Here is a 27,092-nt window from a genome sequence, read left to right as displayed (position 1 = left end):
CTCTCTCTCTCTCTCTCTCTCTCTCTCTCTCTCTCTCTCTCTCTCTCTCTCTCTCCTATCTATGCCTTCATTATCCCCCAGAAAGAAAAGGGTGGTAAAGCATAGTGAAATGAAAACTATTAATTCTTAAATCATATAAATGATTCTCTTCAAATAATTTTTTGAAAAGAGAGGGAGGTAGATTTCAAGACAAAAATCCCTTCAAAGGCATTTTCAAAAGCAATGTCTGTGGTATTTAGAGCAAAGGGCTATATATACTCTAGAGTATGGAAGCACATTGGCAGTGACTTCTCAGACATGATGCTAAAAACACAGACAATAAAAGAAAAACATAAATACGAGTTTGTCATTTTTTATTTCTGCATTAAAAATACTATTAGAAACATGAAGAGACACCAAACCATGGTAGATATAACATGAATCAGAGACAGTATTCAGACTATAAAAAGAACTCCCAAGCCTCATCAAATAGAGCCACCTAATTTAAGACCCAAGTTACTTTTAAAAAAAATTTTTAACTCCATTGGCATTTTAGTACCAGACCTCATTATTACCGTATTGAGACATGTTATATAAAGGCAGATTATTGTATAATATTTTGCTTATGTGTTGTGTTTTATTTACTTATTACATATAGGATTTTTTTAATGCAACAACATTAAGACTACATAGTTCTACTCTTTATAGCTCCCTGGTCTCTGTAAAGTGGAGTTCAAGTCCGTGTGGTTGTTATGGTTCATAGGGTGGCTGCCTGGGGTCGGGGTCTGAGTCAGGGCTGGAGAGCTGATGGCCAGAATGTGGACTTTTGCTCACAAATAAGTTCTGAAGATGTTAGGTGACAGATAATGTACAATCAACTTGACACTTGCTAAAGAGCATCTCTAAGCATTCTCAGAAGGAAGAAAGGATAATGGACATGTGTGTGTGTGTGTGTGTGTGTGTGTGTGTGTGTGTGTGTGTGTGTGTAAGAGAGAGAGTCATCTTGAACACCACAAATTTACCTAATTCTATTTGTCAATTGCATCTCAACAAAGCTGAAAAATGCACCCAGTGTGTGCCAAATAAAAAGGAATTATTTTTGAATATCAATGAACATTTATCATGTTTGAACCAGGCATGGTAACAGCCTGTGCCATCATCTTAGCTGCTACAGAGACTGCAGTGAGAGGCTCTCTTGAACCCAGGCATATTTGAGCACAACCTGAGCTTTCACCAAGAAAAACACATCTCAAGAAGAAAGCAATGTCTGAGTGTGTTGGCAGAGACCTGTATCCCCAACACGACAAAGAAGGATCACAGGCTCAACAATGACACCCTGCCTCAACAATTACAGAAGAAAAAAGGTGTTTATCTTATTTCTTAAGAATATATTATGAGAATGCATATGCATGAAATCACTGGCAGGTTGCATTCAACTGAGAGCCCCTTCAATCCCACAGGGATAACTACAATCCTCCATGCCCTGCAATGAAGAAACAAAAGATCAGAAAATAATAAATGCTGGTGACGATGGAGAAATGAGCCTTTGCACATTGCTGGTGGAGGTGTCAGATGGAGCAACCACTGTGGGAAGCTGTTTGCCTCATAAAGCAAGCAAACAAACAACAGCAATAGCAAAACACCTTGGAATTACTGCGCAATAGCTTCACCTCTGGGCATCGACTTCAAAAGAATTGAAATCAGATTTGAACAAATTTTCCACCCCGCTGATTCATTCACATTTCTCTCAGAGGGTGAAACAGCACAGATAGCCTGTGAATGGATGAACAGAGCGCAGGACAGACTGACCTACAGAATACAGTTGGCCTTCAAAAGAGTCCCACAGGCTGAAATGTGGGTAAACCTTAAGATGTTCATATGAAGCACCAGTCGCCAAATGATCCAGTCTGGATGAGCACCTCCCAAAGTCAGATTCATCAAGGCAGAGAGTAGAGTGGTGGTCTTTCAGGGGCCAGTGGGAAGGAAAGGGGGAGCCGATGTTTAAAGGGGTACAGAGCTTCCGTTGGAAAACAGGGAAGCCTTCTGGACATAGGCTGGATTGACAGTTCCATACCGACATGAGCATTCTTAAAACGCTACAGAGCCCAACATTTAACACGGGTGAAGGGGGGAGGGGGGAGGATGACCAAACAGGCTCAAATTTCTTAAAAACAAACTTTAAACAGAAGAGGGAGAGAGGATACATAAACAGAATGCTAAGAAAATAAATAAAACTGGCACATTTTATGACACGTGTGTATCTTACTCCAGTAGGGGGAAAAAAGCCTACAATCAAGGCCTGTCCAAGGGAGCAACAGATGTCTTCCCAAAGAGGCTTTCTGTTTGCTTCTCTTTGCTGGGCAGCTGTGTTAAGACAGACTGTCTCTGCATCCCTCCATGGATCACACTTGGACTGGTAATCAAGATGCTACAACCAGAGAGTGCAAAGAAGGAAAGCAAAAACAGCACTCCCACCCCCCACCCCACCCCCCGCCATGATGAACTGGGTCCCAGCCCTCTCTCCACACACAAGATCTCTTCCTGCCTGTTAGAGAATTCTAATCTGCAGGAGTCTCTCCTGAACTCTTGTGGTGAATCCCAAAGAAAGCACTTTAAGCTTTCCTGAACTTTAAGTGAGTATAAACCAAATGTACACCAAAGGTTTGGAGCAAGAGTGCTGCGCTGGATTCCAGACCCAAACCACTGCCTGCCTAAGATCCCCTGCTGACGTCACTGTTGAACCTAGGCCTCCACCACCCTCTATGCTCTGTACTTTTCTCAGTTCTACAGAATTTGAGGTTCTTAACTCCTTAGTTTGGATTTGTCTGCATCAATAAAGCTTTAAGGTTTCAGATCTTCCTCACCCATAACTGCCAATGATGTCGGGGTTACACAAAACACTGTTGTTTGTGTCTAGAAGGCTGATCGCAAGTGTTCTGGCCAGCGCTCCTGCAGACCAGTTGTTATTTATAATACCTATAGAGAAAAATGAGCTTAAAAATTAAGTCACCCTGCACTTTCCAACAAAGCAGGGCACAGCTGTAGTGGGGATTAGAAGCAACTGCTCTGTGAAGAGACAGCAAGACTCTGTCTTTCTCCAAGGTCTGCTCAGGTCAAGGCAAGTGGCACGGATTAGGGAGGTCCCAAGCCCTAATACCTAGTGAGACCAGCCTGAGGATTGCAGATGGCTTCCTGGAACTGGGGCTCTGTGCCATCAGCTGGTGTTTGCATTTCAGGGTCTCTTGGGGACCAGAAGCAGAGATCAAGCTTAAAAAATATTTTAAAGCCGATCACTTCTTTTCATTAAAGAAAATGGTATACTAGTTCAGCGAAGAAAGAGCATGATTCTTACTTCCATATCTTCCTCTAGAGCCACCATGGTGTGGTGGAAGAAATGGGGACGTAGTTTGGGCAGGAGGTTTGCATTTGATCTGCAGTTAGTTCATTCTTGAGGTTCAGGGAAAGCACATACTTTAACCAGAAAAGGTTCTGCAGACAAGCATGGTCTACAGGTTAACCAGGAAGCAACATAAAAAAGAGCCCCCATAAAGTAGATGTCTGTAACTCATTTCAGCTGCTTCTGGGCATGGAAAGGGTAGGAAGAGTGGCTTGTCAAGGCACATGCTTGAGGCTCCTCTGTTTAGGGTCAAGATTCATCACCAGACCAAGGTCCTATTTAGGTAAGGTTAGGCTCCACTCCAGGAAGCCATCAGGATGGAGCCTTCACTGCTCAACTCCCACAGCCCACTAGCTGCACCTGAGTCAGTGCCTGGGTCTCCTTAGCAAGTTCATGAGGTCAGAGAGCATCTTCTCCACCTTCTTATCATAGGAACATTGCAGAGGAATGTCGGGTGCTTTATACCAAGCAGAGTTAGAACTCAACGCCAACTCTCTGTGCTCCTCATACAGTACACAAAGAATTCTGCCACTCTGATCAACCGGTGGAGCAGTAGATGAAACATGAGCTTCCTTTACTCAAGAAGTACTTTGTAGTTTTGTTCAAGGCCACACCCAAGTAAAGCAGGAAACGCATGTGAGTGGATCAGGGACCTCAACTTCGAGACTGCAGCTGGAAGTCACTGCTTTCCCCGTCCAAAGATTAGAAGACCAAGACATTACCTCCAACAGATGCAATCCTAAAGTGGCAGCCATGTAGAATGTCCCACTGGCAATCACAAACTGAGTTAATCTTGACACCCACAATTTGCCTAAAGTCTATTTAAGATAAAACTTGCACTGGGTCACTGAAGCAAAAATGTACTAAAGGCAACTCCCTCATACATGCCTAACTTAACCTGGACTTGTTCCTCTTAGTTCTCTGTTGGCATTCAACCATGAATATAAGAATCATACTATCCAGTAACAAGCATCCTCACTCCCCACAGCAGCTTAGCTGCCAACAACTGTTGGGTCCAAGTGTATGTGTGCTGTAGCTCTGTGCCTGGCCATTTCATCTTGGGCACAATGGCTGGTGCCTGACAGTTAAGCCCAGTCACCTCATCCCATATGAGGGAACACATCATGGATGAATGCAAACTTCGCCAGCACTTGCCCATAGTTTCCCTCTAGTTGAGACACGGATGGGTCCAGTGTCTGCACAGACTTTGCGAAGCTGCTTTTGTTTAAAGAGCTAGTCCTAAGAACTTACCCTCAACCTTTTCTTTACTTGCTAACACTTTGTTCTAAAAAAAAAAAAAAATCCTACTGGCAAGAATTGGTTGTGGGGGTTTGAATATGCTTGGCCCATAGATGATGGCACTAATAAGAGGTATGACCCTGTTGGAAGAAGTGTGTCACTGTAGGGGTGGGCTTGGAAAACTTCCTCCTCGCTTCCTGGAAGCCAGTCTTCTCCTGTTTACCGTTGGAACAAGATGTAGAACCCTCAGCTCCTCCAATGCCATGCCTGTATGTATGCTGCCAAGCTTCCTGCCTAGATGATAATGGACTGAACCTCTGACCTTGTAAGCCAACCCCAATTTAATGTTGTCCTTTATAAGAGTTGCCTTGGCCATGGTGTCTATTCACAGCAGTAAAATCCTAAGACACCATAGAAACACCAAAGTCTCTTTTAGTGCCAATGAATGAACACACATGCCATGTTTGCCTTCATTGTGAGACCTCATTTGCACAAACAGTACAATCTGGCCAATAAACGAACAAACAGAAAATTTTCTTCTAAATTCTCCAGCTTGGCAGGCCATTCCTTAGGTCAAGCCACTAGAAATCTTCCTTGGCTGGGAGAGTCACCACCTCTGCCTGTCATCTCTGAAGAATCCAGAGAAGTCACAGCCATGTCCTTTAGACAAACACTTGCTTGATAGTCTAAAGGCTAAGATGGATGACCATTTTCAGGTCTTTGGACTTTATATCACAGCCTCAACCAAAGACAATGCACTGGGAAGAGACAATGGGATTTAGAAGGTTAGCCTATTGGATGACACTATCATAAAAATTTAACTGCACAGCAGTACTAAGCTGCAAAGAGGTCCTTTGAGCATCCCTCATGGACAGCACAGCCAACACTACAAAGCATTATACAGCCAGGAAAGAAAGGCAAAGACTTTCCCCAGCCCAAGCCTGGCAGAGCCTTGCATTACAAGCCTTTTGCTTTGGCTTTGTTTTTTAGTGGCAGGAGAAAAGTTCTTCTCTTCTAGGTTAGTCTTCCCTGAAATAAAAGGTGGCCATCTGCCTCATCAAGGCTGAGGGACTCTCTGTGCCTGCATCCATGACTAAGCCCCAACATAGGTGTCAATCTTCCAGGAGAATGGTGCCTTCTTCCCACCTGGAGAAGCTTCCTCTGCCCCCTGTCACCTCAAATGCTGCCTCTTGGTCTGCTTGTCCCCACTCACTGTCTCACCACAGGCTCCATCTCATGAAAGAATGGCTATGAAGCCAATTATTCGACCTTCCAGACTCTTTTCTCATCTGCTAACTCTTAGACAATGGTTCTTATTAGTGGAGGCAAGATAGAACTGGAGCGGTTTTAAAATCAGTGCCACCTTTTCCCTCACCAGTGTGATAGGAGACAGGTCAACATTAACCACTCAAATAAGTACTAAGACTATAGGCTTTCAACTGATTCATATGCCCTCATAATTCCAAATACTCTTAAAATTAGTCAGGCCCACAAAAAATGTTTTAACATTTTTTTTGCTTGTGCTGCTTTGCTGGGGCTGCTACAAGAAAATACCACAGAACTTGGGAGCTTAAACAGAAGACACTGTCTCTTGGGATTGAAGGGACTGGAAGCTGAAGGTCAAGGTGACAGCTTGGTCTCGAGCAAGAGTCCTCATCCTTGTAGATGTAGCTGCTTATAGATGGCTACATTGTCCTCTGGTTTTCATTCATTAGCACTTAGTTATTTTACATGTTCATACTTAATACACTGATAATTATAGACCAACTATACAACTGGTACTCAGTACCAGATACATCAGAAATGCAAAGATGATTGTTGCACACATTATCAACCTCAGCGTTCAATTCAGCCTTTTGTTTGGATTGCATAGAATCACTAGTCAATTTCCATAAAAATAATCAGGGTCTTCATCATCAATGCAGACAATGCACACCTAGAAAGTTATAACAATATGTTTGCATGTGACTGTTACACCTGCATCTAAACTGAACTGGCTGACATCTCAGTGAGCTCTGGGCAGCACGTGCACCTGTTCTTTTGAAAGCCTGTGTGCATGAAGCAACAAAACTTTTGTACAGGTTTGTTCATTTAAAATAATAACAGCAACCAATTCATGGTGGGGTTGGGGCGCTAAATATGGTGGTGCATGCCTTTATCCCAACACTCGGGAGACACAGACAGGTTCACCTCTGAGTTTGAAGTTATCCTGGTCTACCTAGCAAATTCTGGGCCAGCCAGGGCTACACAGTCTCAAACACTCCATGGAGATAGATTTAAATGATTACCAGTGCAGAGTGGCATATTCCACTGTTGGTGACACATCTGGGAGACATTCAATAGACACAGACATGACAAGGAATTTATCCGGAAACTGCACTGACTTACTTGGCAGCATAGTGTGAGGTTGGTTGATGCCAGTCATTAGAGTGTGAGTTCTACCAGTATGCTCATGACCAGATGTTTTTGCTGTCTCCTAAGCCGGGTGAAGCACCATCTTCAGCCTGCCTAAAGGACATGTTCCTCCATATCCTTTGTCAACTTCAGTAGGTGCAGCAAGCCTGAAACTGGGTCATCCTCTGATGGTCCGCACCATCTTTAAACATCCTATGGATCTCCCAAGGGAAGACTTGGTCATTGCTAACCTGAGTCATACTTTCTTTCTCAATTTTTCTATTCTGTCCCAGTTTCTGGAATAGATTGTCCAACCTCGGAATATCAGCAGGCAATGTAAAGTCATCCTGCTGATAAGTAGTTAGAACCATCAATAGCCTCAAATTCAGTCTCATGAGCCTGCCAGCATTCTGTGACTGTAATTCAAGGATTGCGTATCTCAAGGCTACAAATATCCAATGCCAAACCTCCCCTACTTTTGTTCATATCTGAAACCTGCCATATCTTCATCATCTGAAAAATACAGATCTCTTCACCTGGTCCTAGGAAATCCCTGGCAGAGAATACATTCAGCTTTTCAATCCTCAGGTAAGCAGGGTAGGTTGAGGAACCTCGTCTAACTTGGGCTGACATCCCAAGGACCAGTCATCACTGAGGTCAAGAGTCATTCAGGCAGTCACAAGCTCTGATCAACTCACCCAAGATCATCCCTTCATCCTTTAAAAGCTCATCTAAACTGTTGAAAATGTAATACCAGGGTCAGGTAGCTTGAGGATCCTGCTCCAACCACACCCACTTTGAAGTTATCTCCCTAGAAACTAGAGCGAAATTAGTGTCCTTGGTAGCACCTGTCAAAGTTGTGCATGTTCTTGTCCTTCCCCTCCTTAATCCCCTCCTTAGCAGTCTCTGTGTACCTGTGTATATGTAGGGGGAGTGTGTGAATACATGCATGCATGTGTGGAGGTCAAAGGTCAACCTCAGACACTACCCACTTGTCTTTTGAGACAGCATTTCTCATCCTCCCGGAAGTCACAAATCGGCTAGACTGACTGGCCAATGAGCCTTGGGATCCAGTTTTCCCTGCCTTCCTTGGTACAGTTGTTATAAGTGCCATGCCCTGGTGATTGGCTTTGCATGTGAGCTCATGTCGTCCCGTATTTGTGGCAAGCACTTTACAGACTTAGAACCATCTCTTCAGCCCCCTCTTCATTTTCTTGTTGGTGTACCAGCCCTATTAAATTGGGGATCCACTAGTGTGCCTCTAACTATTATCAACTTGTAACAGGTCTTATCTCTGAGCACAGTCCCATGGAAGTTAGGGATTTAACAAAATTGGCAGTGAGGCATGGTATAATTCAGTTCATAGCACCATACTTAACCATTTGGGGATAGAAAGAAGGTACAATGTATTATCTGTGTCCTAGGAATGTACAATCTAAAATCAATTTATGCCAAAGAAAGAATGACCTTCAGAGTTTATAAGCTCTTCTCATAAGCTCCAAGCTTCCTTCTAGATTCTGACATGTCTGTCTGTTCATCCCTATTCACAGAAAGGGAATGCAGTACAGAGAGTGCAGTGGCCTGTGATACTTGTGGTAAGGGGACACAAAGACATTAAATTCAAGCTATGGCTTTCTCAGGAGAGAGAATATCTGGGTAAGGCCTGCAGCACAGACTATGCTTGCTATAAGCAGACTCTGAGCACTGAAGATCGTACCTCTTAGCCAGGATGTGTCACACAATGTCTTCATGCAGAATGAAGAGGGGCATTATCTGAACGTTTCTTCCCAAGCCAAGATCTAGACGGCAGGCCGTGAATAAAGACCCTGCTGTTTGCCTGAACTGCAAAAAGCTGAGTTTGCATGCTGATTAACTCAGCAAGTTCATACCAACACAGTATGGCATATGAAAGAGCGCTTAGGCCTGAGACCCTTACATAAGGATTGTGGAATAGGCCGAATGAAAAACAGAAGTGACCCAGACCAATCCCTGGATAGAAACCAGATACTGACAAGGACATAAACCAAAGTTACTGAGCATTTGCTGAATGGCGGTGTCCAGCTTCCCCTACTTATAGTCTCAATCAATGCCCACAACAGCTCTGTGAGGGAAATAACATCGTTATCCCCGACCCAAGTGATAAAAGAACTGAGACATCGGGTAACTCACTTAAATATAAACACCCAATAAATGAAGGAATGGGCCACATCCAGGAAGCTTGGTTCTGAGTCATGTGCCAAACTACATTATAGCAACCCACGCCTCAAGCTTCCAACTACACTTGCCCACTAGATGCAACAATTAGTGCTCACAATGCATGTTAGAATGAAAATCCTCTAGTGTGGGAACTTACTTACCTTTGATATTTCCTTATCCCTAGCATAGACAGTTGCATCCAAGACAACAAATAGGTGCTTGATAAAATATACCTCACTGGGGAGACAACTTAATCAGTAAAGTGCTTATGTTGTAAGTAGAGGTTTGATCCCCAAACCCCATGAAATGAAAAGGCCAGGCATGGTGGCACAGGCTTGGTGCAGGAGGTCTCTGCAGAGACCGTGGATAGCAGAGTGTTAATCCATGTGAGGTAAGAAGGAAATCTGGTTCAACACGCCTCGGTAGCTAGTGTTGATTCAAATTTTAAGACAAGACAGTATTAACGTCTGACATAGGCAGTTTATTTTCAGCATATTTAAGTACAGTACAATTTGAAAACCTAAAGTTCTTGATGTAACACAATTCCGTGTGCACAATGAGGCATAACTACATCGAAACTCTCTTCTAGAAGTACATGTCCCTTCTTCCATGAAGATGGTCTCTGTAGATAGGCTACATGTGTTATCTTAAGAGCCTAAGGGAGGATCTGGTATGGTCTCAGCTATACAGAAAGTTTAGTGTCATTGAGGATATCAGCCACATCTAATCCTGGCTGTGGGCCCTGGCCATACAGATAGCACAGAGATCTCCTAGACTACTAACCACCTCTGACTTGCTTGTAGGAGCTTGGGATAGCCATGTATGGCCTGGCCCTATAATTAGTACAGGGGCTACCTACACTTATTAGCCATCTCCATTCCCTGCCTTGCAGGTGGAAAACGGGTTATACATCTCTTTCTTTGAATAGATAACTCTGTGTGTTTAGCATCTCCAGATTCCCTTGTGCTTATCTGTGAGTAGTAGGACATTTATTTATTTATTTATTTATTTATTTATTTATTTATTTATTTGTTTGTTTGTTTGTTTGTTGCTCCTGGAAGCTTGGAATCATAGCACTGGGAAGACTGAGACAGACAGATACCTTAAGGCTCCTAGCCAGCCAGAGGAGCCAACTGAAAGACACTGTCTCAATAAAAGGTGGCTGGCCCCAAGAAACAACACTGATGTTGCCCAATGGCTTTCACACACATGCAGCAACACATAACACACACACACACACGTGTACACACACATGTGCACACACACATGTGCACATACAAATCCTTCATTTAAAAATCATTTAATTAAATTATTTATGAATGCATTTGTGAAATCACTGCACTAGTCTTGTTAAGGTCACCTCCTATTTTGCTTTATACTCCTATTATCAACAATAAACCTTTGCAATCTACTGCTTTCTTCTTGGTAGAATAGGTTTCATGTAACCACTTGCCATTAATCCTCAAGGCTCTGATTTTAACTATTAATTTCCACCATGGGGTTCTTGTAGCATAGTTGACATGTTACCTTCACAAGCAACCCTTTCCTATGTGAGGCATGCCATCTACCTAGGTACACACACCTCCCTGGCCCAGAAAGTTAAACATTAGCAATAGTTTCTAAGATATCCATCCTTGTCTCCAATGTACACTTCCATCCTTATTTATCAATATTTGATCATAAGCATGCCACTGTGTTGGCCTCTGCCTGCTGCCCCTGCCTGTCCTTGTACCTCCTACCCCTGACACACACACACACACACACACACACACACACACACACACACATTTCTACAAGCTGGAATTTTCTCTTCTTACATTTTATGGCATAGCAGTCACCTATCTTTCAAAGTTCCATCTCTTCCACAAAGCCCTGTCTAGTCACCCAAATTAGGGAGGTTTAGTTGCAGTCTGTCACCCATTCTCTCATCCTCTCTCATCTTCCTAAGAACACTGCAGTGTCTTTTATCTTTATCATCCTTCCAGCAAACAGGAAAGCCTTACCTCATAGCAGACACAAATGAGCATGGATTGTTCAGTCCATGCAGATAGGTGCATCTTACCCCAACATAAAACATCTGGATATTTTAAAAGATGGGAAAAATTAAGATAATCTAAAACTCATCATTTTAACCGTGTTATACAAACACCATCATTGTGGCTATCCACTTCCAGAGTGTTCCCTCAATCCAACAAGACGCCAAATATTTATCAGTCTCCTCTACCATTCCCTTCCTAAGCCCTACAAACCACCAATCTATATTCTGAGAGTATTGGAGGTTTTTTGGTCTAGATTCTTCATGTAAATGGAATAAAGTACCTTGTAGACTTGTGTACATATCTACTCTCACGTGGCATAGTCATCCCTGTTGGAACATATGCCATGCTTCATTCCTTTCTGTGACTGGATAAAATTCCAGTGCATATTTACATGGTCTCTCATCCTCAGCTGATGGACATGTGAGTTGTGTCTATTCACCAAAATCATTTGGACTATTTTAACTAATGCTTCCATGAATATGTACTCACAAGTGCCTGCCTTATATTCATCATTACCTTAGAAGATTTAGCTCTGTACTAGGAACTGTACCAGCAGCTTTGCCTAGTCCTATAGTCAAGATAATGTTTCTTTTAGCAAAATACTATAATTAAACATATATGTTCATTAGTAAATTTTATCATTTTTATACTTCAGAATATTTTAAAACCCCTTATAGTTTGCATTTATATTGGAGACACTTTAAACTCTGTGCTAATTAGCAGAATCTGATTTAAGCGCTTGAATGCATCCCTCATTTGACGCATTAAGGAGGTCTAATTCCTGGATGGGTTCATTATTCTTCCTTGCTTTCAATGGACCTGCTTTGAATCACGATGAGAGTAGGTCCTGGATGCTTACTGGATGCTTGCCACTCCAGTGCACGCAACTGAGTTACACACTATGACCACACCACAGATCATCGACAGACTTCAAGGGCTTGCGGTTTGCTCAAAGTCACAACGTTTTAGGACTAGAGACTGAGTCTCAGACTAGGTTGTCACGTTTCATACAGTAAAGGCCAGGAGCAGATCAAGACCATCAAAATCTTGTCTTTTTATCCCACAACTATAATCACATGTTTACATAAATCAATATTTAACCTTTAACATCAATGTCCAAAATGAAGAATACAAAATCAAAACTCAGATCTCTCACAGATGGGATACCCATGTTCAAGTCAACGGCCCAAACTCTCCTTTAGAAAATATATCACTCATATTCTTTTTCCAGTTGAATCTATTATTTCATATTAAAAATACAGAGTTGGGTGTCCCACAAAGGCAATGACTCATGCTGGTACGATCAAGATGGCTCTACACTGATAGATGACAGAAAATAGGAGGACAGATTGCCATGGGACAAGAAGTGCTAACGGCTACACCACTCTGCACCATCCCATCCCAACCCCTAACACTGAGAAGTTTGACTAAGTCAGGTGAGACAGGTGAAAGACAAGAGTTGGAAACACACCTATCACTGTGTCCTGTTGTGGAAAACAGTAAGGTATGTGTGCACGTGAGTGTGTGTGCATGCCTCTGTCTGTGTCTCTGTGTGTGTGTGTGTGTGTGTGTGTGTGTGTGTGTGTGTGTATTCCAATATCAGAATTTAGGACAACAGTCATCTAATGAGTCAAAAAAATTACCAATGATCCACATGGTCTTTTCTTGGTTTTTTATGGCAGATTATTATGAATTAGAAGGTAAAGATAGGACAGCCTACTGTTTAGGCTATCTTGAGTATAGATTCTAAAAAATGGTATTCTGCTAACATGGTTGACCTCTCAGTACTGGATTTGCTGCCTAGCCAAACATAATATCTGGCTAAGCCCATTGATTTGAACCTTGACTCTTCCTGCTATGGAGGAGGGGGGAAGCCAGAGGGTTAACTCCTACACATTAAAGTTCTATCCTTCCGGCATAGCAAGATCCACATAATGGGGCAATGGAACTCCTAGAGTTTACCTCTTCCTATCATTAGCTAGGAATTAATTCCATAGTAAACATGGGGCTTTAGTATTTCAACTTTTCACCTCATATAGCAAAGTACACCAATGCAGGGGTAAACACATCAAAATGTAACTGCTCAAGGACTTCTGGCAAGCTGAATCCATCCATGTAAGCAGCATCTGATTGAACCCAAAGCCCTCTGTGGATAGAACATAGATTCTGATAGAAAACTAAGTCCCACAAGCATCCTGTGCCTGAGAGAGCGTAAGAATTAAACGTGCCACGTGGGGCATGGACAGCATCAAAAGGAATCACGAAGATAATGAAAAACTAAAACAAAAGACCTGGGTTAAGGAACAACAACAAAGAGACAACATGCAACTCCCCCATTGTTTTCAGCCAACACGTCACCTTTATGTGACTTCAAGTATAGTATAGTCGTCCTCCACCCTGAGTCCCAAGGAGAGAGACTCACTATTTCATTCATACAAACAGAGCCAATGAGCAAGCCATTCAATGACAATGAATTGAAAATTGATTAACTAATAAAGCTAGATTTTTAGCATGATCATTTTGCTCTGTGAGGCTCCCCCTTCACTGTTTCCTGCTTTAAAGGCATACATATCATTAGCAACACCAAAGCCCCATGTAGTAAAAGATAAACAAACTACGGGAGAGATGAGAGTGGAAAGTTAATGAAAATGAAGATACTTGCCTCTCCACAATCCACTTGTCTCTTCTTCTTTAATGGATTTGCAAGGATAATCTATAATCAATGTCCAAAAACAGACTTAATTAGGAGCCCTAAGTAGCCTGAAGTAAGCCATGTATTGCCCTCTCTAGAGTATCACTGTACTCAAGGCAGATGCTGCCAGCCACGAAACCTCTTATCTCAGAGGAGAAAGGATTCCTACTGGCCCAGGGCACCAGCTGCCTGAACACTTGATTCAAGTGTGTTCTCTGGAAGCCATTACACCCAGCAAGGCTTTCCTCCTCTGCTTCCCTCAGGTCAGTATTCTTTGTCTGATTGAAAAGAAAAATTAAGAAAGACTCACGAAGAATAGCTACCCACAAATATGCCCAGGAACTAGGAACAGAGTGTCCTTTTGAAAGAAACCCAGAGGCAAAGCCTGAATGAATGACATACTTTTCGTAAAGGGAGTAATCAAGCTAAAAGAACAATTCTGTTGGAAAGTTGGTGACCTTTGCAGAAGATGTGACCTTGGAATCTTCCTCTGGTTCAAAGAATGTGTCCAGTTGTTGTTCTCACAGTCAGATCTTTACAGGAAGTTTGTAACTCCATCAAGACCAGGGATCCTATTTGGGAGTTGGGAGTGAGGGACGGTTATCTACATAGCATCATAACTTCCCAAATATATTGGTAACTTTCTGGTGGATTTAATTATATTTTGAACTCAAAAAGTAACTCTCAAATGCAAGATCTCTGTTCAAACCTAGATTTGGATGGCAATGATTAACCCTTGGAGATATAACTAATGATCATTACTCAAGAAATCTTCCTCTGAGATATCAAGCCATACTGACGCTTAGGTTTGGGTGGTGGTAGTTGATGAACAACCCCAGGCTGGCCTAGAACTCACCATGGAACTAAAGATGCCCTTGAAGTCCTGATCCTCCTGACTCTACCTCCTGAGTGCTGAGATTGCAGACATGTGTCCCTATGCCCTATGCTAATAAGGACTGAGCCCAGGTCTTTGTTTGTGCAAGGCAAGCCTTCTACCAACCCACAGGCTTGATATCTGTCCTGATGAACCTGGAGAAAGAAGCTAAGAAATCTGTCTTTACCTATCATAGATGGAGATGTTTTAGGCTTATAAAATAAATAACAAAATTCTATTATCACGATAAGTCAATGAGACAATGGTAAAATAGTAATAATAATAATAATAATTATTTTTTTGGTCAAAAACACAGTGGAATTCCAACATCTTCATGTTTTCCCTGAGGTATGTCTGCAGCTTCAAACAGTAGATGAATGAGTCTTCCCCAGAATTACATTGCATTCCCAAAGCCTTCCTCCTACACATTTCTGCAAGTAGTTTAATGGGGAAGGCCTTGACCTCCTTTCTTTGTCTGTCTGATTTAAGTGTGTCTGCTTCCTTGGGGCTACCAAGCTCAATCGGACAGCCAGCGAGAGCCAAGTGGAACATCAGCCAACCCCCAAACAATGGGTGCCTTTCTCTGTTTGTCACATGAGCAGTGTTGTATTACAGCTATTGTTCCTCCAAGTCGGGAGGAAAGGCACAGCTTCTCACAGACCAGCTATTTTCCATGCCTACTCCGGCCACCACTAAAATTAAAAATCAAAAGAAAGAAATGAAATGTGCTATTTGAATGGGGCACTGTAACCCCAAACAAGAATTCTAGTGCAACCCTACACCATCTGCATCAGCCTGCCTTGCTGAGAATGCACATTCCCAGGTCCAGCACAAGTGTTTCCAACCTCACTGATGGTCTTTGCACATCTGTTTAAGGGATGAAGTAGAGGCAAGAAGGATACTGACTGGGCCTTACACTGAGTGCTATGCTGGGATTATAATCCTTAGTCTAGAAACCAAAGGGTGCAAAGACGAGGGCACTAAAGGATATGGGAAACGAACGGAGGTGCTTAAAAACAGAAATGGCTCTCCAGAAGACAACAGAGGTGTTAGTGGAAGGGGCAGGGCAGGAAGAGAAGAAGGGGGGTGCTAGAACATCCCATAGAGACCAAGAGCATCAACATCCCACAGAGACTGAGAACATCAGAAAGCAACAGACCAGGACAGCTTCTGATGGCAGAAGGAACCAAAGGAAACCAATGTCACTGTCACCAACAACACTGCAAGCAAACAAGCATGTCAGGCTGGGATGTAGCTCAGAGACAGAAGTGACCGTGACCATTTAGCATAACACATATATTGGGCTTGCTCTCCAGTTACACACACACACACACATTCACAGAAATTTAAAGATATTTTTTTCTAGTTTGTGTGTGGGTTTGTGTATCTGCTTGATGGAAATGTATCTCACCAACCTTTCAAAAATGTACAAAGATTTTATGTAATATTTTGTTTTAAATATTAAAGTATGAACTTCCCCCACAATCCCAAACTTTAAAAGTCAATTAACTTAAAGCCTTTTCCTTCATAGAGTGACATTTATGCTAGGTAAGTAGCTTCAGGCTGAGACAGCTGACACCATCATGTGGTAAAACAATCTTGAAACAGGTCAAGAGAACATCTAAATTCCACCCCTGATGACTCCAGAAAGCTCCAGCCCTGACCATCCCTTCCTGTGATCACCCTCTGCGGTGAAAAGGCTTAAGTTTTCCAATCATGCCTTCTTATGAGTGGGGAAGGACCTCTAAGACAAATTTTATTTGAATCTCAATAGGGTGCCCACATCTGGTCTCTATAACCAAATAATAGCAGTAACATATGAAGAAGGGTTCCTTTAAAACTCAGATAGTGATGTGAGGGACAGACAGAAACCGGTTCTGTGACTCCATAAATAGCTGTCATAAAAACTATTCTTAACTCCTTTAAGATGGTTCCTCAGTGCTCCTACTGCCGTGTGCTTGCTGGGATGGCCCTTCCTGAGGTGTCCTGCCCACACAAATCCTCACTTAGCAGACTGTTCCCCATCAGTACACCCAGCCATCTTCCTGGCATGAACCCGAAACCACTCTCAGATCTGCCAATTAAACCCTGACTACACCCAGGACCCACCTGGATGGATGGATAGATGGATGGATGGATAGATAGATAGATAGATAGATAGATAGATAGATAGAGTGTATATATACACATATAGAGAGAATATATAGTGTAGTTAGTGTGTGTGTATATATATATACATATATATATAGAGAGAGTATAGTGTATATATACATATAGCATATATCGTATATATGTGTGAATATGTATATATTTAATCTAGATTTTTTGAAAGATACTAACTCTTTCTTGGCAATTGTAATGTTTACTCTTACACATTATATAACTAATGAATAGATAGAGGAAAGAATAAAAACTTAAACCAATTAATTGTAAAATCCAAAGTCATGTGTTGTCATCAATTCCTCATCCAAAATAAAGTGTTTCTTAAAAAAATCCAAATATAGTGGTGATGACCTGGAACCCCAGTGCTAGGTAGACTAAGGCAGGAAGACCACTCAGATTTTGTCTAGTCTGGGCTACATGCTTAAACCAAGTCTCAGGACAAAACAAAACAAAACAAAAAACAAAACATTTTTTTAAAAATACACTTCTCAAGATTGTCAGTGGGGAAGCGTACTTAATTGTTTTTTTTTCCATTTTGGCTGATGGATTCATTTCCTAAATTTGAAACCAACATATTGTGGTTCTATTTTATTCCATGAAGAAAATGACTAGAATTGATGAATTTTGTTTTGTTTTGTTTTTTTATTTCTACCAGGAAATTGTTTAAGGCTGAAGGTATAGAGCGTAGTGGAAGGATGTGTGCTTAGCATGCCCAATAGCATGAGTTCAGTTTCCAGGACCTCTAAAGCAACTGTGTGTCTGAGACAAGATCTCATTATGTAGCCCTGGCTGCCTTGGAATTCACTATATAAACCAGGATGGACTCAAACTCAGAGATCTGCCTTTCTCTGTTTCTCGAGTGGTGAGGTTTAAGGTGTGTGCCACCATACCCAGCTCCAAGACTAACTGAAGGATGAGAAAGTATTCTGATTGGTAGAGTGCAAGAGGTTTTGAGTTTTATTACCAGCACCGTATGAACCAGTCGTGGTGGACCATGCCTGCAATCCCAGCTCTTGGAAGGTCGAGACAGGAGAATCAGAAGTTCAAAGTTGTCTTTAGCTACATAATGTGTTTGAGGTTAGCCTGAGCTACAGGAGACTCTGTCTGTCTCAAGATAACAAAACAACAACAGAATAAAACCGAGTATCTAGAAGATTTGTTAAAGACCCGTTGTACAAGGTACCATCTGCAGCTGCATTTTAGAACGAGCCATGTTTGCACAGTTCATCTGGGTTGGACATGATATTAATAACACAGTACTTGGTCACCCCCACAATGAGGCCTCCCTGGTCCACAGATCTGATGGTTTTAACAGATGCTAATATCCTGTACATGCACCTAGCAGGACAAGGCGTTCCACGGAAATTCTATTTCCCTTGTCTTACAAGTAGAGCCGGGGGTGGAGGGAGGAGGGCGTATGATTTATTGCTCTCTGAGTAGGAAATTGAGGTGGTCAGAATGCTTTACATAGTTTCTTTATCTGGGAGAATAAATCATTAAAAAATGAAATAGGAGAAAAATCAATAGGCATTAATAGTGTTAACTACAGGATATAGTGTTATAGTCACACTTCCAGACTGGCTCAGGGCGTGGCATTTATCATCAAAGGACAGACTCATGGCCGCTGGCAGTTGTGCAGATGAAGTTCAATGATATAAAACACCAGTGGTATGAATACTGCACTTCATTCATAGCATGAGCCATCCTTTAAGCTGCCTAAATTAGCCCTTCACAAAAAAAAAAAAGTATGTTTAAAAGTGATGGAGAATGATTATGGCAAAAGCTCATCTTCAGTGTTCAATACGGATAAGAGATGAACAAAAAATTTGGATTTCAGATTACAAGAGCAAACGAGTGTGTAATTGAGGCAATTCAAATACACAGGCAAAACATGAGGTGTGTCCCAAGACAAGAAAAAAAAATCATTTGGGGGAAAGAATTATAAAAAGATGAATCAACAGGATTAGATAAGTCTTGCATCAACTCTTAAAATAAGTTCTCAAAGTAAATGCCCGGCCCACGTCCTTGCAAACTGGGAGGTACTGCAGCACATTCTGGGGGCTATTCACAGCCCAGCAGCCTCAGGTTCCCGTGCTCACTCCTGGATGCTGCCATCTCCGACCCATGTTGAGACCCGCTTTCAGGAATGCGGCCATTGTAGGAAAGTAAGAAAGATGGTCCAGAGCGCGTTACCACACACGTGCCTAAGTGCCTAATGCACTAAAGAACATAGGGCAATGTTGGCTACTTTTATTGATAGTGGCATCTCCACTTCAGCACCAAGACACTGTTATTCGCAAACAGAAGCATGCAACAGTATAATTGCCTCTCTGTGTCATGTGTAACACCTCCTGTGATGTTGAACATGTAGCATGAATTCAGTGCTATGTGGTGTTTTGTAAGGCCCTGAGGATAGCCTAGAGTGTCTTCTTTCCTGCCTCTATCAACTTCACAGGTCATGTCTAGGTAAGTAGTAAATTCTATACTGACATCTCCACCACTCTTAATAGAGACACTTGTAATAGATACTTTCCATTCACTCACTCTTTCCCCACATTTTGGGGAGCATGTATTATATGGCTTTTCTATTCCATCTGTTTTGAGTGATGTCTTTCAATAACGAATGATGAGCTTGTCAACCTGCTGGGGACATTCAGATAACAATGTGACCAACCAGCTGTCCACAGAGGAGAAAGGCAACTCACATGACACCCACTGCCTATGAGAGAAATAGAAAGTTCAGAGGGAACATCCAATTTGAGCTATATCTTCAAAGATAAATGGATAGCAGGCATCTGCTTACACAGAAGATAGAGAAGGCCGGCCACAGGCATTTCCAGCAGAACGAGCCATCTACAGCTAGGCCATGGAAAGGAAAGGGTGCTGTGGATTCGGGGGACATAATGAGATCTACTGGGACTAGAAGGCTGGGAAGCAAGGACACAGAGAACTATGAGGAAATGATGCAAAGGTGGCCCCATGCCGGGCAGTACCGAGGCTGATTCCTGACCAGACTTATAGGACCCAGTATCCCTCCAACACTGACTTGGAGACTATTTTCAACAAGCCCCTGGGAAATGTTGATGGTTTCCTAGTGATCTGCCAAAGACTTAAGCAAGGAGATCCCATGATCAGATTTGTATTTTAAAAATGTCTCAACAGACTGAAGGAAAAGTGCTGAAGACATACCCACTACTGTGAAATGACCAGGTGACTCATTTGGCATCAGGACCACTGTGGAACTTTGTGATTGAACTCAACTTCACCCAAGACTTTCTACCTCTGAATCAAGGAGGGGGCATGGATGGACCATAGGAAACTGTTATTTGTTTAGGTAAAAAATGATCAAGTGTTGGTAATTTCTCATGGAAAAAAATCTTTTTTAAAAAATTTTCCTCCTTGCTTCTATGTACCGCAAAGCCTGAAAGTGGCTGATAAGCAGGCTTAGTGTATTTCCATTTTTATCCATCATTAGTTGGCCTGCAAAGATAGAAGTTCCATAATGCACCCCAAACAAGTGTTTAAAAACGGGAAAAGGGACCAAACACGGTCACCAGTGAACTAAGGCCACTAATGGAAAGGCTTTAGAACCAGGAGGCACCCCGAAGCTCTTCCCTACCCTATGCCCCCACCACACACACACACACACACACACACACACACACACACACNCACACACACACACACACACATTCACAAACACACACTCACACATCATCAAACTGATGTCAAAAGAGAGAAGCCTGTCTGAGATCACACTGAATAGTCTACTGAAATCCTCAGTGTTCTGGGTTTGTGTATCTTTAATCAGGTGCTGAGCTTTGTAGCTAAAGTATTTGGGATAGAGAGCTCCGGCCACATGAAGAAAGTGCTGGCACCATTAAAATGAGGCGAGACAGAGACGGTCATAAAGCAATGGCGCATACTCATCTTGCAAATGAAACCAAGGAAATTAGTACAAAGCCCACTGCCGTGTAAGAGACCCTTCATAAATGTACGATAAAGAAGCCATGCCAACGCAAAAGGTTTCTAAGAAGGGCAGAGGTTGTCACTCCTCTTGGCATCCAATTGGCACAGCCAATTGGCATCCAATCTTGAGTCTTTTTCAGATCCCAGCTCTGCCACACACACCTTCCTTACCACTGAAAGTACCCCAGAGAAAACACTGCAGAGAGAAACATTCCTGTCCTAGGTGGTAGGAAAGCCCGAAGGTGAACTCAGACTTCAGAGCCCTTCTCAGGAAAAGATAATAACAACAACAACAACAACAAGTAACCACACCTCTGTGTGGGGCTTGTTAGGGCTTCCCAAACATTAACTCCTTTGGCTCCAGAGTAAACACGATTATTTCATCCTGATTTTATAGACATACATCCAGGTGTGAAGCCACACCAAACCACACAACTACAAAGTATCAGAGTGGAATGCTGAGCCCAGAACACCAGACCCTGGGAGTTTACCAAAGGAATTCCTTGGCCTTGTAAACAAAACAAAAGCTCTGTGCTTGCGCACTGACTCCTTAGAACATGCCAGTCAGACTGGTGGGATTTCTGGGTAATGTCATGTGGCCTGATCTATTTAGCCATCGGGACCGAAGGTTTTTCATTTGAGAATATTGTATACAAAGTAAGTCCTGGCGTAAAGGATCAAGAATGGCATTCTCCGCCTTGGCACAGCATGGCTATTATTGGCCAAGAGCAGAAATAATGCCTCATTCAGGCCAATAAAATCCCAGGCTTTCATTGTTCCTTTAAAAACGTAGGGGTTCGTGTGAGGTTATGTGTGAAAGAAGCTGCGAGCATGGTTCCCCATATTTCTTTTATTCAGTAGGGCCATTCAGGAAAGTACTTCCAGAAAAAAAAAATAGAGAGACAAAATGTTTTCCCAAATGGGATGTTTAAAAAGTCCTGGCATGAAGAGGTTTAAAAGAAAAGGGCCAACAAGCATACGCTTTCCTTAAACAAGTAAATGCAGCTTTAAGATCGGCCCCTTTCAGCATTACACAGGGAATGAGGCATTCTGACAAGGACCCTATGGTTTGTGAACCTGCCTGTAACCCCCGCACCCCTAAAGGCAGGAAGAGAGGCATCACCTGCTGGCAAACACAAACTGAGTATCAAGAACTAAAGAAAGAAAAGTTTAGGAAACTAGTCAAGACCAGAGAGGACTACTAGACAGACCTCGGAGGAAGGCCCGGCGAAGCTGTATGATGATACCCCCCCACACACCGCCAAGGAAAATCTCTCTGCACCCACCAATGTCCCAATCAACGTGGAACAAACGCAGGCAAAGTAACACGGAAGGAGAAAATAAACAAAAACATCCATAACTGACATCTTCCCTGGCATTCCCTGCACAGCTTCAGATAACAAAACCAAACACAAACAATGACAACAAATCCCTTCGGAAGCAGATAGACCACCAGTACAACACATCCTTGTACCACTTCCGTGGGACCAAGTAATCCCAGTTAAGGGGAAACATTCCCTCTGGCCCCAAAGTGCTCCCCTAGAAGTCACCAAAGCCAAGGGCTTCCAGAGTTGAGTTTAACTCTTACCGGGTCCTGAAATGCTGTGATTGGCAGCGCAACCTGTTTTCCCCTGGTCTTCACCCACTCCAGCAAAATCTGTTCAAAATCTGTTCCCAACAGCGGCTGCTGGTTTCCAAGCAGAGTCCTGGGAGAAAGCAATGTTTGCGGGTCTTGTTTAAATTCTGGAGGTGGGGACGCGGGGGAGCAGGCCCGTCCCGGAGCCCCAGGTTCTCATGCACAGAGACTGAGTCCTGCTGCAAACTTGAACAAGCTTTTCCCTGTCTGGCTGGATATGCTAGAAGAAGAAGGCGGTAACCCGAGCCCGGCTGGGATGCGAGCAGTTGCCGCTGCTGCAGCTGCTGCCTCCAGGACAGTGGCCGGTGGGGGGGGNGGGGGGTGGGGGACACGTTTGGGGAGGGGAAGCGATGCTGCTGACTCGCGAACCCTCCAAATCTGCAAGCTCCTTCCGGGCCCGGACTCCTGGGACCCCCGTCAGTGACTGAGTCAAGAAGTTGGCAAACTTGGAGTCACCAGGGGGCTTGAGAGAGTGATAGAGTAGTGCTGTGCCCCACAGTGCCAGTGCTAACCCCTCCTCAAAGTATCCCAGGAGAAGAGTCTAGGCCCTCTACAAGGATTTGGGAGACAGGGCCAGCGTCCGCCAAGCAGCGCGTCCCTGGAGTGAGGGAACGCAAAAGTGGGATGGAGAAAGGATGGAGATCAGGCCAGGTCTCCACGAACCGAGCGGCAGCTAAGTGACTGGGAAAGTGGGAAGGAGGGAGGGAGGCGATTGAAGGGTGACCCGCCAGTCTTGTGGGGCGGGCACGGGGGACAGCTCCCCCGTCGCCGAACTCCCCGCGGGTCGCTGCCAGGCCGTCCGAAGTGATTTCTTGGGGAATAGCTCCCTCTGCCGACCGCCCAGGACGCCCGGGAGACCCGGGGATAGACTTGAGCACACCGGCTCCTCCACCTACTTTGCCCCTCCAGACTGAACATTGAGTCTCAACGACCTGGGAAGATACAAAACTTTCTAGTTCTCAGACAGTAGTTTCTTAATTCTGCTCACTTCCAAACAAACATGGAAGCAGGCAAGAGTAACAGTTTCAACACCGGATATCCAGACAATCCTCTCCTTCCTGGCTTCTCCTCTTTCTAGAAAATCCCCCCCCCACGTTTACAACTCTTATAACAAATTATCTTGGCAGATAATCTGGACTCCAAATTACAGTAAGTAAATAAATAGTGAATCGAAGGAACACTATTTCTGGAAGCAAAGTGAACATGTTTGAACCACACCTGCCCCTCATTATGTTTGCTCTTCCCTAGAATCACTAGAGAGGACAATTTATTGTGAGATGACTGGTTGCTTTGTCTGTCTGTCCATCCGGCTTTCTGGTTAGCTAGTTAAGTAGTATTAAGTATTAAGTATTACCCTCACTTATCTTGGGGATACCGCCTTTGCCCCGAGCACTACATATAGTTCGTGTAGGAAGGTTTTGTCCTTTTATTTCTTACTTACTATACTGGATAGGACACCCAGGGCACCACTGAATAAAAGCAGTCAGAGTTACAGGGGCAGGACTTGTACATACCTTAGGGCATGTTTCGTTGCTTTTCAACTGCTGTTTAAAAACAAAAACAAACAAACAAACACCATGGCCAAAGCAACTTATAAAAGAAAACATAAAATCTAGGGCTTCCTTGGTTTTAGAGATTGAGCCAATGACCATCACGGTAGGAAGATGGCAGCAGGCAGGCATGATGCTGTGATGATGGAGAAGTAGGTGAAAGCTTACATCTGATCCACAGGCAGAGAGAGTGAGAGGGAGAAGGGTATGGGGAGAGGGAGAGGGAGACATGAGGGNGGGGGAGGGGGAGGGGGAAGGGAAGGGGAAGGGGGAGGGAGAGGGAGAGCTTTTGAAACCTCCAAAAGTCCAAAGTCCATCCCAGTGACACCCACCTTCTCCACCAAGGCCACACACACCCCAATCCTTCCCAAATAGTTCCACCAATAAGGGAACAAACATCCAAACTCCGGGTCTGTAAGCGTCATTCTCATTCAAATGGCCACAGGTTAAACAGTCTCTTCCTGCTAAGTACTGAGTTTTAACCTTTAACCTTCGGAATACCTGCTGGAAGGTGAGGAAGTTCCCTTCTGTTCATAATTCACTAACAGCTCTTCCTTTGTTTGCCATGAGTGATTTCTGCGTTTTGACAAATACTTTTCTGTGTCAATTAGAATTATTACACAATTTTTCCCTTTTTCAACTAGTTGACAATATTAACTGTTTACTCTTTAGTTCCACTATCACTTTCATTAAAGCCTGTCTGGCCAATGTAAATTAAAGATTTATTTATGTACTTATTTATTTAAGTATGAGTACCCTGCAGCTGTCTTCAGACACACCAGAAGAGGGCAGCAGATCCCATGACAGATGATTGTGAACCACCATGTGGTTGCTGGGAATTGAACTCAGGAAGAACAGTCAGTGCTCTTAACTGCTGAGCCATCTCTCCAGAACTGATTATTTTGTTGTTGTTGTTGTTGTTGTTTAATATTTGCTAAAATTTTGTTCAAGATTACTAGCCATATTCAGCATAATACTACATAATGTTGTTTTTATACCTTGTACATACTGTTGTTAGAAGTTTATTTAAAAAAAAACTCTATTAGAAGGATTAGCCCTTAGTGTCTCTGATTTTTTTCCCTCTTGCTCATATATTTTCCCTCTTTTATCTTTGATTTCCCTCTTTCTTAGTAGCCTCACGCTATAGCTCAGGCTGGCCTGACACTGTGTAGCCCCAGGCTGGCCTCTGACTCTTGGTGATCTTCCTGTTTCAGACTACAGGCAGCTACGAAATGCTAAGGCCAAGAAAAATAGTTTTCCCCAGGGATAAGCCCCAAATTGCTTATCCAATACAAACTGATCAGCCCTGAAATTATATACACACAAGTAACATTAAACATACAGGGAAGGTTGGGTTTACATATTTTTGCATATATATATACAATTGTGTGTGTGTGTGTATATATATATATATATATATATATATATATATATATATCAGTTAAAGAGATAGAGGTCATGAATTGGAGAAGGAGCAAGGGGAAGACATGGAAGTTGTTAGAGGGAGAAAAAGGAAAGCAGAAAATTATATAATTATATTTTAATGATATAATTATAATTACATTTCAAAAGTCAATTAAAAATTTAAAAAATAGGAAAGAGAATTGGAGAGTTTATATTTAGAAACATAGCATGAGATTAACGTGGCTTTGCCTGATAGGGCCCTAATCATGGGAAGAGGTGTGTGCATCATTATTTCTGTTTTACCGATAGAAAAATAAAGGCTCAGGGAGCAACTGACGTGGCCCTGATCACAAATGCCTGGCAGAAACATGTTGGACCCCAGGCCTGGCTTTCAAACCTACTCGTCTCCTGATTGCCACCATGGCTCTCCAAAGTTCACCCATGTGCTACCCTTAAACATCCTTCCCCAGGAGCATTTAAAATCCACTTTTTAGAGCCTAAGTCTTCTTCGACTCTTTACTCAGGAAATTTAGAAGCTCCAGGGTAAACACAGATTGACTCTTTCCCCCAAACCCAGACTCTGGCAGTGTTAGGGATGATCGTATCTTTAATCAATGGGGAGAACTGGTAACATGGAGTGCTTGGCCCATGAGTGTTCCCTTAAGCACTTCCTGTTAGCCTCTTTGTTCTTGCTCTAGTCGTTCTGCCCATTCTCATCCTAAAGATGGTGCTTGTCATTTTGTTTGTTTTTAAGACATCTCTTTTTAAAGGCATTGGAAAGAAACAGAAAGGATAAGACAGTGCATGAGAAAAATCGCATCTGTATAATGGGGCCTGGTTCTATTAGGGAGCTTTCTGTCCCCGTCATGGTAGCACGCCTCCACGGTGGTGAGTGAATCCTGGTATTCTTACAAAGAAGGGTGATAGTACCCCACCTAAATGTAGCTATTTCTTCTAACTCAGTGCTTTAAAAAAATAATAATGTGATCTGTGGCAAGAAGTGCATTTATCATCATAACCAAATTTGCAACTCCACATGTATATAATTAGAACCAATTTCATGAAACAATACTTACTCTATCATAATGTTCTGTGATATTTCTCTCCGCCAACGATTTTTGAATTTTAATATGCTTGTTAATCAACTAGCAACTTTGTGGAATAAGTGATTCCAATTCCGTATCTGGGGAGGGGCCTGCATTTATCAAACTCCTAGATAGATGCCTCTGTTCCGAGAACTGCATACTAAGTAGCAAAGTTCCAGTTTATTTCAAAACTCTCTTCCTTTGGTGAGTATTGAGTGTATCTGAACTGGCTGCTGTGTGTGTATCTGTGTGTGACGCCATGTTTTAGGTATCTCTGCATAGACAGCCTGCCTGTCTGGGATATTCTTGCAAAGGTGGACTTCTTGTATAGCAGCAGCATAATTGGAGATAGTTAAGAAGAAATGGGTTTTGTCTCCCGTAAACCAAGACCATAACAATGGCAGAGGGATGGTGAAGGGGCCTTCTTCACACTGATGTTCTTGTTCACATTGTTTGACATAACAAATCTATTACA

General features: G+C 42.8%; 1 protein-coding gene across 1 annotated transcript in view; it reads right to left on the bottom strand.

Annotated features, from left to right (window-relative positions):
• Megf10 (multiple EGF like domains 10) overlaps positions 1 to 23,169 on the bottom strand; it is a 158,007-nt gene extending 134,838 nt beyond the window's left edge. Inside the window, exon 1 of the mRNA XM_021150436.1 lies at positions 22,531 to 23,169. The gene's annotated coding sequence lies outside the window, so the exon portion shown is untranslated. The remainder of the gene's footprint in view (positions 1 to 22,530) is intronic.
• Positions 23,170 to 27,092: the final 3,923 nt, after the last annotated feature.

This window comes from Mus caroli, chromosome 18, assembly GCF_900094665.2.
Source record: "Mus caroli chromosome 18, CAROLI_EIJ_v1.1, whole genome shotgun sequence".
Lineage (NCBI taxonomy): Eukaryota > Metazoa > Chordata > Mammalia > Rodentia > Muridae > Mus > Mus caroli.
Note: the sequence above shows the minus strand (reverse complement) of the source record. Positions and strands in the feature narration are given on the sequence as shown.